Genomic DNA, 11,180 nt, shown 5'->3' on the forward strand with positions numbered 1-11,180 from the left:
CAAACGTCGAAAATCTGTCAAACTCCATACAAAAAACACCTGTTAACGTTATAGCTACGGTCAAAGTTAGGTGGTGCAACTCACCCTTACTTTGGTGTGTTTTTGTATGGAATTTGTCGAATTTTTGACGTTTGTTAAAGTCAAAGTAAAATGGTGCAACCCAGCCTTAGTTTTCTTTTTATTTATATTATACATTTTTACTCCTCATTAAATGCGGGAAAATTCTACAGAAGTCCAACTTAAAACGCGTACGCGTCATAAATTAATTGGATGCTTAACATCATTTTAACCTGGTACAAGTGAGACAGTTGAAGATAGCAACCAACTGAAGTAAGAAAGAATTAGTTACCCGATGGCTTCATCCAAATGATCCGAGTCAGACTTAACGAACTACAATCTTTAAAAGAATTTCAAAACCATAATAATTACAGCAATCGGACATCAAAACGAATGAGCCTATTTCAGAAAAAGATTTGAATCGAGCAATGAAGCTATAACTGCATTCTTGGCCTGCTGCCAAGTCGCCCAAAGACACTCGTAAGGCTCAGATAAGTCACGGTTTCACAGTGGCCAGCTCAGCGAGGCAAGTTAGGGTTGACTTGTATAACACCCAGTCCAATACAAACAAATATGTTCATGCACACAAATGTTTGTACTGTGCGGGAATCGAACCCGCTACCTCCGGAATAGTAGTCCGTTTCGAACCACTACACCAAACGGCCGACTAAAAAAATATTATTTTACTTACTCGATTGTAGGTACGATTAAAATACCATTTTAATTTTGGATGAATCTATGCAAAATTATCATTTTCTAACTATATTTTATGAAATAAAAAGAGTAAATCTCAAAAGATACTAGACGATCACAGCTTCACTCAGTCCTCATAAGTTTCCTCGTACATTTAGTCAATAAACGTCAAACGAGCACTTCATTCGTTGCTTTATTGCTTGTGAAATTCACAAAGAAAAATAACAATTAATTTTCCGTCTTTTACTCTTCCCCGAGGACAGAATAAGGCAATAAATGTCCCCAATATTGCTACAATTCGTTTAATTCCAAATGTAAGGACATGAAAGCTTTCGGATCGAAAAACGATAGACGGTGCGGTATAACTATACTTCTCAGTTGAAATTTGTCATTTGAAGGGACGCGCACATGAATTCTTATTCCGATTTTGGTGGGAACATACGACTTAGAATTCTTCCTAAAATTACACCAAACCTGAGTGTCATTGATAAGGAGTTAAATCCATTTAGGAAAGACGTTTACTTCAATATCACATAAGTCAAAATCATGCTTAGTACATTCTAATCCAAACAAGCCACATATCTCAGCTCTGAGTACATATATTTTCTCAAGTCACCTTTACAATAATCTGCGCGGGGCCGTCCGCAATATTCCTCTGTGTGTCCCCACGTCCCTCCCTAAGGCCGGAGTGTGGGTAATGGATCCACGATCGATCTAATGTAATATCCATTTAAGTCTTGAGACATACCCAATCGACTGGCTGAGTAAATTCAGATACATGCCCAGACGAATTTAAATTTAACTCCCGCGACTGTATTTTAGGGCTACCCACGGAGATATTTTGTTTTTTGCAGGATCCCGTTAATCGCTAGTTTTGAGTAACACATAACAGGAATTTTATTTTTATAGGGGTCACTTAAAAATAGGGATTGAAGGTGAAAACGCGCATAAGTGTTTTACACAAATATCCCGTTTGCAATGTCCCATAAAAAACCGATCCGTTCGAATTTCAAGCAAAGACTGTGCTTTTGTGTTCACACGATAGTCCAGTTTTACGGAATACTGCAATACTGGATCTCTCAAAACTGAACTCTCTTGGGAAAGGTGGAAACAAAACGTAAAGTTAACGTAGATAAAGGTAGAGTGGAAACTTCACTTTTCGTACTTTTCATTCGGGTTACCTACATAAAGTTGATGTAGAAAGCTAAAACCAAATTATTTATTTGACAATAATTATCCAATAATGCCGAACACAATAAATATCCGTCGAATGTAAATATATTTTTGAACGCAGCTGTGACACCCAAATGGAGCGATTCGAATTACATGATCAATATTCAAGGAAAATAAATTTAAAGTCTTATTTATTTTAATTACATTATTCTTGTGTGACAGCATTACGCTGTGGTGTATCTAGGTCAGAATTAAAAGTAGAATAATTTGTAGATACATGAATCAATAAACAAACGCTACAGGAATAACTTAACGCCCTTAGAAACGCTTAGTAACGGTTTATAAATAAGCTTTTTGAGCAAAATCTTGTAAGAGCTCTCCAAAAGTAATACTTATTGTTCTTTGTTTCTCTAATTGGCAATCAAATCATTTATGAGAGGCATGGGTACATAAAATATATCTCAATAATTTTCCAACTTAAAACCATTTCTCGCCGGTATAAAGAGCAGCTTAACAAGACAAAACAAATAAACAAAGATTACTTTCAAAATTGTCAAAGGATTAAAGTGGCTCCTTTAAACCGAAGACGTCTCGCAAACAAATAATCGCTAAAACAAATAGCTGATATTAACATTAATATTCTTTGGCAGTCAACTTGAAGCGACGCCTTTCTGTCTCTTAACGAAATAATCTCGAAAACCCCTGGACTTTAATGCCTCGACTTAAGGTTTAAATTCGAACGCGTACTCGGCGTCCTAACCAAGGAATACGTATGGAAATTGCAAAACAATTTGTTCTATTTATCTTCGTACCGCCGACGTTCAAATTCGGAACAATCTAGCAAATTGGAAACATTGGAGTACTCGTATTGACGACGCGGGATTGAACACTATGTATACGGAATTTAAAATCGTCGCTCATCTGAATTGCGTGGTGAGTTGAGCCACAGTTGAGCCACGTGAGCCGTGTGAATGCGGACGTTTCGGATGATACAATCGCACAATCGCAGTACGTTTATGTGGGAAAGTGCTCATGAATTTAAAATTCAGGCATAATTACCCTAGCGAACACCAGCATATGTCACGTTGTCCCTTTAATTTAGAGGACATTAAATCGCAACTTTATAAACGGATTTGTAATCTACGAGTACTATTTAGAAATAAGTCGGGTTTTCCTTCCTCAAACTATAACTCCAGAACGCACGAACCGATTTCCACGGTTTTGCATTCGTTGGAAAGGTCTCAGGCTCCGTGAGGTTTATAGCAAAGAAAATTCAGGAAAATTTAACAAACGAAATTCCACGCGGGCGAAGCCGCAGGCGGAAAGCTAGTTGTAAATAACTTTCAGCTGTCCACACCCAGTTAAAGTTATTCCGTATTATACATCTGTAATTGGTTTCTCAACTCCGTTATCATCAGCAAGTATCAAATGCGCAATCCATATCGGGAGCCCCATGAGAGCACCACGGGCCAAAGTGCCGACGTTTACCAAAATCAAATATCAACTAACTGAAATCCCATTAATGCGTTTATTGATGGGAAAATCAAATTCACGGTGAACACGAAGTCGAAACCGTCAGTTCACTTTGACTTTCGACTTTCGTTATTTGTTAAACACAAATAAGTGTAGAGTTTAGACTTTTTGAAGTCCACAGTTAAAACAGGGCCGTCAAGATAAAAACATAAACAGAAAGTCGTCTAACAGAGGTTATTGCATAATCAATAAAACTTTTGTTTGTGTCAACTTTAATAATTGTCAATTATTCACAAGAATAACGTGTTTTCGTGAAGTCAAGTCGTTAGTTTTGACTTTGTCAATGTGCTTAGTTAGTGACCTTCGGCAAGGTCTAAAGAGATATTAGTTTTACGTAATCTTAAAAGATTATAGGAACGATATCACTACACAAAAAAGAGCTTCTTACCTAATCTGCTGCCATAATAACAGCAATATAAACAGCGTTGTGTGTCACGACAGTTGGAGGTATAGATTTTTTTATAGATCGTTTCATCCACGAAGACGCGCCCCACCATTCTTCCGCTAATGTTTGAGTGTTATCGGCACACGCTAAATCATCCATGAGTGCACACGCGCACTACAATAATGACGCTCGGATTGCTCGGATTAAATTCCCCGCACGCCGCGCTTCCAAAAAAATGGTGGGGCGCGTCTTCGTGGATGAAACGATCTTTATAGAACTAGGTACTTCCTCTGTGGTTGAGGGTTTCGGGGAAGCGCGCTTCCACCTTCAGCCTGATCATCACTTTCCATTTAGCGAAGACGCAGGTCGAGGGCACGTTTTGTCAAAATTAGATCTACTTACTAAAGCTTGATTTTTAATTAATTTTAAGAAGTGGCTTACCAGTACCGGATATTAACCACTATTGGTTACCAATTTCACTGTTAAGGATGTCATCCATAAGGATGTCAAATACCTCACCTACCTTTTTAAGTGGAGGCATGTGTTCTAAATAACGATCACTTAGTGAGCATGCCTGAAGGGTAACATTACACAAAACAATTCAATTCGCACACAATTCGGTTGCCGTGTTGTATGATTCTGGGACGGTATACCTATAACCCGGAATAATTATATTCGTAAAATAAAAAAAACGACTATTTGTACTGATAATTAAGTCGTCAGCTGCTTTTTATCTGGCGCATTCTGATCGCAAAGTTCACGTCACAGAATATTAATATCACAATATTATGACAAAATTAATTAGTGAATAAAAAATATCGTAATTTTTTCATTCACATATTTATTATTTTGATAACTTGCCACGATGTTTATTGTTAATGATAGTGTATGAAAGAATGATTAGGAGCATTTTCGAAAGTTCCATGTGATATTTATTTAATTTTCTACACAACATATCCACATTTTGAAACTGAGTACCTACATTCTCCAACAGTAATCGGATTGAACACAGCAACAGTAATTTTATTGGGCAGCAGAACTATGTTAGGCTTATTAGGTTAATATAACAAGGTACAAGTACCAGCTACATACACGCACGCAACATGGCCCATATAAAAACAGTCCTCCAGTTTAATTCTATTTTGTTATCTCGTTCGCTACCAATGAGAGGATGCTGTAGGTAAAAAATGACCTCCATTTTGAAAATTAGCTGGCGTGTGATTTGCAGTTAAAATGAATTAATTTTGTTAGCTTTTTGTTATTGTATAAAACAATCTCTTAACTTTTTCTAAAAAAAGAAGAGGCAATGAAATAATATATTTGCTACATTAAAGATAAGATAAACATACACGAGTTTTTTTATATTTTTTTTATTAACTTCTTTTCATGAAACAGTAAAAAGTAGATCGGGCTCGTCCGGGATTTGAACCCGGGACCTCTCGCACCCTAAGCGAAAATCATACCCCTAGACCAACGAGCCGGTTGGTGTGACTGACGAAATACGGCATCACGACACTACTGGCATACGCGTGCCTTTCACTTTTATCGGTATGTGTATCAAAATTTATGGTGAGCAAGATTTGCGGCTACACCCAAGAGATTAACGTAATGACCGCAATAATATCGCGCTTACGGATATAAAATATGTAATGTTAATGTAGGTTATTTATAAACTAATCATAATAAAAACAACTTAATGAAAATAATTATAACAATAGAACACTTTATTGTACACCACACACAGAATAAGAACAAAATAAATGTTATTTTAAACAAAAGAAATGTTGTGTCGGTTTAAGTTTTCTGTATTTTTTATTTAGGCATAAAATTGTATGCAAAACATAAGTACCTGTTTTATTTTTACTTTTATGGACCTAGACTAGACGGTCGTTTGTTTTAATAAGGTATATTCAGATTACACCATTCTCATCAGGGGTGTGAAAACTCATTTCTAGTCTCACCGTTTCAAGAAAGAAGATATGAAGTAACCTGACCAAACTATTCATATTAAGAGCGAAAGCACAAGATGCGTTGCGGCACCGCAAAAATTTCGCTGTATCGCGCGACGCGGCATCGCACCGCTCGCTCGTGTGTCGGATATTGACGACGCAGCGACACCGCTCCGACGTCGCATCGCCGCCGCAACGCATCGTGTGCTTTGTTGGCTCTACCTCGACGAAACTATTCATTTACAGACCCCCACTGCCCCAACGTGAAATCTGTTCGAGAACGTTGTTGAACGAGTAGATTTCCCCAGAGTTCCCAGCTTCAAAGTCTAGCGACATTATGATTGTAATTGTTGGGTTCGGTATCCAGTAAGGTCAAAAAGTGAAGCGATAAAACTATGCTTTGCTATAACTTAGTTTTGGAAGTACTCATGTGATATGACGACTGTTTCGCGTGCTTTGAATACTCTCCCGAGTCTAGAATAGTAGAGTAGAATAGTAATATAGATACGCTTGACCACAAAATTAAAAAAAAGTAAAACCAACCTTACAAACCTTGAACACTATAGCATCTTATTTACAAGTCGGCGGTCGAATCACGAAAAGGCGTACAAAATGGCGATATTGAGTTAAACACACCAAATAACATGCATTGTATAACCTCACCATAGATCGTAACTTAATTATTTTTCAGGAAGCCAGTAAGTATTGACAGGTAAAAAAGGCCCGAAATGCATTTTTCCATACTTCAAATTAAATGTATCTATTTAAACGTCGCTCCTGTAAAATTGATAAAAATCAGTTACGCCTTGTCGTGATTCGACCCACGAAGTGATAAGCGCTAATTTGCTACGAAATTAGTATGATATATCTACCGTTTTGTAGATAAGCGTGTAGCGATGCACGCTCTTGAATCTGTCAAAAGTCACACTGATCAACTTTTTAGTCCCGTTAACCCCTCGGTAAGCTTAATGCTTGTGTTACGAGTAAATTGCGAACCTGCGTTCTTTGGGTGTCAAATAATCGGCCAGTTTTACACCGACATTGGGCTATTGTCACTTTTTATTGCGTCTCTCCAGTGGAAAACAGGCTCTACAGAACAGAGTTCACTGTGAATGCGAAGCGATTGGCTTCCTTCAAGATTTACTAGCCTAGGCCGCCGCGAGAATACCAAATAAGTTTCGTTGTTCTTTGGTAACCCGCTATTTTAGTGTTTGGGGAGGATAATGGAAATATTATAGGCCCTACGCAAAGGGAGCCTGAAATATTTTGCAAGCTGAATGTTGGTAATACAGTATATTGGACTGGTTGAAATGGTATCTTAGTTTAATATATTTTTTTCCGGACTTCAATATTTACCCAATTTTAAACGTTCGTCTTTTATTTGCGGAAAAACTTAGATTCGTACTCTACCAGTTTATGTTTTAACTTCATAAGCCGCCATAAATGGCTGACAAGATTCAGACTGACTTTACTTCCGACAGTCTTTCTTCCGAAGAAAGGCATCAAATTGGTTCTCAGGCCTATACAATTAAGAAATTCTTTGATTTTTGTATCTAATTTGGTAATGGATTAAACCTAGGACATCTTCATCAAGATAGTCGAACTACCCTCACGATAGACTGTCAGGTTCTTATAAAATCTTCATGATTAATAGATTTTTGTTAGATTAGAAACGCCATGCCAACTCCTAAACATCATAATTCAGCTTAGCTCATACAGCGTCATACTCAAGGGACTTTAGAGCAAATTGTACCGTATTTTTCAGACTTTCAAACATTCAAGTGGGTGCACCAACCCCTGGACCCTATTATAATATTAGCCCGTCGGATTAAGACGTTGACGTCACGACGTGACAGGCACAAATCATATCGCGACACGTAGCTCCACGTCAACGTTACACGGGCCTCTGACTTATCACTCTAGCCTTTACTGCTAAGAAAATAAGCTCGACAGTTGCGTCAAGATTTGTTTTATAAATGGTTGTTCTCTGATGTGGGTCGGGGCTTCCCTATAATACTCGAGTGGAGTGGCTTAGGTCCATACATCACACACTCGAACGTGTTTCTGCCATTGCCTTTGTATCTGCTCCAGAATGTTCCTTTGAAACAATAATAGGTTAACACCCATATTCTCATACGATGCTTGCAAGTGAAGCAGCAAATCGAACGCACAGCGTTGACTAGAGCTCTGTGATTGGTTCGTGTGTCACCCTGTGCGTCCACGAGCACTGTGAAACCTCATAGTAATGTTTGTGAATACGGGCGTAAAGAGTCAAGGTTCGAGACAGACGCTTTAAAATTGCCGTAAACGGTTGTGTGTTTGTGACAGTTGACTTGGAAAAGCTATGTATACTCGTATTATAAATTGCTTTGAATCAGAATATTATTAAAATACAAAGTTAAGACAAGTTTTAGGCTGGGTTTTCACCAAAGCGGAGCGGAGAAGAGTTGGGCCGTCAATTTTTTCTATAGAATTTGACAGCGGCGGCGGCGCGGCGCGGTGCAGAGCGGAGAGGAGAAGTAGAGATAATGAAATCTGATTGATTATTCAAAACACTTATATGCTCCGCTCCGCTCTGCCCCGCCTTGGTATAAGCCGGGCCTTACAAGCAATATTCTAGTACTAAAAGAAGATTCTGAAGATGAGTAACATTTAAGGAGAGGAAAGTATTTATGAGGACATTCTTCTTCTTATTTGTTACGCTCTTGGCAGAGCAGTCGTGGTCACGTTGAGGCGTTGTTCACATCGGTTATAGAGGCGGATACAACTCTCCGCACGATCTCCCTCCATCTCTCTCTATTGGCACACTGTCTGGTGCAGTCACATAAGCCGTCTCCCACTGCTGCTTTCACTTGGTCGGTCCAGCGCATTGTTGACCTGCCATGCGATCGGGTTCCTTCGACTTTTCCCTGGACGACCAGTCGTTCTATGGAGTTGTCATCCCGCCTCGAGACATGTCCGAAGTATTGCAGTATGCGCGACTGTACTACGGTTGATAAACGCTGAGTGACACCGAGCTCCTGGAGTATGGACACATTGGTACGGAATTCTGTCCATGATATCCCGAGCATCTTGCTACAGCACCACATCTCTAATGAGGACATTACCAGAGCATTAAGACTCGCTAAACGTTTCTACTTCACCTAGCAACAACATAACATAATTAGTTCATTGACCATTCGCGAAACATCAGAGCACCAAACAAAACAAATGCTTACGCCAGTCACGGGACATTCCGGGAGTATCTACTAGGTTTGTTTACAATGCGAGTTGACCCAGTTAGTTGACATGAACTGCGTTTGGGTAAAGACAAGGGCACAACGAGGAAACTTGGTGAATAAAAATTTTATTACAGGAAAATCTACAGCTTATAATATAAATGGGAAATTAACTCTGTTTTTCTGTCTATTACGCCTAAACCACCGAAACAATTTCAATTAATTTTGATATAAAAATAGACCGATTTAAAAAAATAATAAAGGTTGCCCTTTGTCTTGTTGACAATTTTATAATGAAAGTATGAAAACCAATCATTTCTCATGGCAAAAGCTAATTTTCTTGTCAAGATTCCAATTTAAGTATTTGTACCTATAAAAAGGTCATGTTTAAGCAATTGACAACAACTTTTTTTTATGCTATTTTTTTTATTGCCAATCGCACTTGATGTTAAGTGAGATTCTGTCTAGAATGATAATCTAAGTGCTTCTTCACCGTCGACTTGAAAATGTTTTTGAAATTTGTTTAATTGATAAATTATCACATGGAATGGAATCATATTTAGTTGCTTTAAAATAGCTTCCAACCAAAGCGTTTCCTAATCCCCTCGCCACATATTGCTATTTGCAAAGCAATACACTGATTGCTATGATTTGCAACTTAGATTGAACTTGGTTCTTGGCATTGCTTGCATAGCTATACAGGGTGTTAGGTAAATGGGTATATGAGCCGACACTAGCCCATGTTAACATGGGCATATAAATGGTATGGTGAAGTCAGAAATTTGATATCATCATTTAATTTTTTTAAATTTTCTAACAAAATATTTTTTTATAAAATCCGTTTTGTATGAAAATTAAAATAATTAAAATGAAGATATCAATTTTCTAACTTCACCATACCATTTATTTTATCAGGATATACCCCCTGGTTTAAAAGTTATTACGTTTTCTTAACGAGAAGTAATTGGAAGAAAAAAAATTCTGTAAAAAATTTAAAAAAAAATCTTAAAAATTTTTTGACCTCTTTTTTGTCGATAAAAATGGGTCTAGTATCATCTATTTTCATATGTACACTTTAACGTGACTCACACTGTATTTATCATAAGTGTACTATTTGTTAATTTTGTAGTGAAATCTAGTGAAATCTAGAGAATGAATCTAAAAATGTAATAAAAGTTTTGTTAAAGTAAAACTACCTAGCAGTTTTACTAAATGTTTAGAGTAGTCTTAGACGAAGTAGTAGTTGTTCTTTGACTATATTTTTATTATCATTAAAATTAAAATTGTAAGGTATTTTTAATCAGATTGTAAGTAATTTCACTTCCGGTTATTGTCTTAAGTTGTAGTTTACAAAGAAAATGTTATCTTGCCATGCCTAAGCCTATGGAAGTACTCAGTCAGTATCTATCACTGTCACTCTGAAAGCAACTCGGTAAGAGAGAAAGGGATAGGTGGATATCGAGGAATAGGAAGATACGAAACAGCATTACAGAGGAGACTCGATGCTCATGTTAACGATAACGATTAGCGTTGTCGCAGTTAATTCAATGAAATATACATAAATATTAACTCTGTCCAGAAAGTATCCGGCCGCTTACGGTCAATATTTAGCCCAATAAAATCAAGCTTTTCCCTACCTATTACACTTTATGGTGTTGTCATCGGAAAGGTTCTATGACAACTCAATATCGCATAGTTTAGTTAGTAGAACATTGAAAAGGAATCTTAACCCACTTTATACTACCGTCGTTTTAAAACAACACATAGAAACAAAAAATATTGGAGAATATGTAGGTACTTTTGTTTTTATTTATTTATGTTACTTGACAGGTGAAGGCTTTGTCTACTTAGTCTTTATGGCAAATCTTCATAATTCATTAGGTTCTCTTTAATTTTTACAAGTTTATTTAGCCATTTTTAACGATGAGTTTTTCAAGATAAGTAATAATAATAAGTTGCAAAATTTATTGAGATAGTTTATATAAATCGTGATGTTAGTATCATAAACTACAAATACACATCAAATCACACTGATTCAGAACCTTTGGTAAGAAGTTATAACGAAAAATAACTGGTGTTGTTTATAAACGCCAGTAGTAAAATGTACTACTTTATCTTTCAAGCAATTATTATTTTATTTTTTATTGTAGGACACATTATCGGGCTCTGAAG

At 37.1% G+C, this 11,180-nt stretch overlaps 1 non-coding gene across 1 annotated transcript; it reads right to left on the reverse strand.

Moving 5' to 3' along the window:
• Nucleotides 1–5,249: 5,249 nt before the first annotated feature.
• TRNAP-AGG (transfer RNA proline (anticodon AGG)) lies at nucleotides 5,250–5,321 on the reverse strand. The gene has a single exon. It is a non-coding gene; the product is annotated as a tRNA-Pro (tRNA).
• Nucleotides 5,322–11,180: the final 5,859 nt, after the last annotated feature.

This window comes from Ostrinia furnacalis, unplaced genomic scaffold (genome assembly GCF_004193835.3).
Source record: "Ostrinia furnacalis isolate ACB-3 unplaced genomic scaffold, ASM419383v2 OfSCF6681, whole genome shotgun sequence".
Classification (NCBI taxonomy): Eukaryota; Metazoa; Arthropoda; class Insecta; order Lepidoptera; family Crambidae; genus Ostrinia; species Ostrinia furnacalis.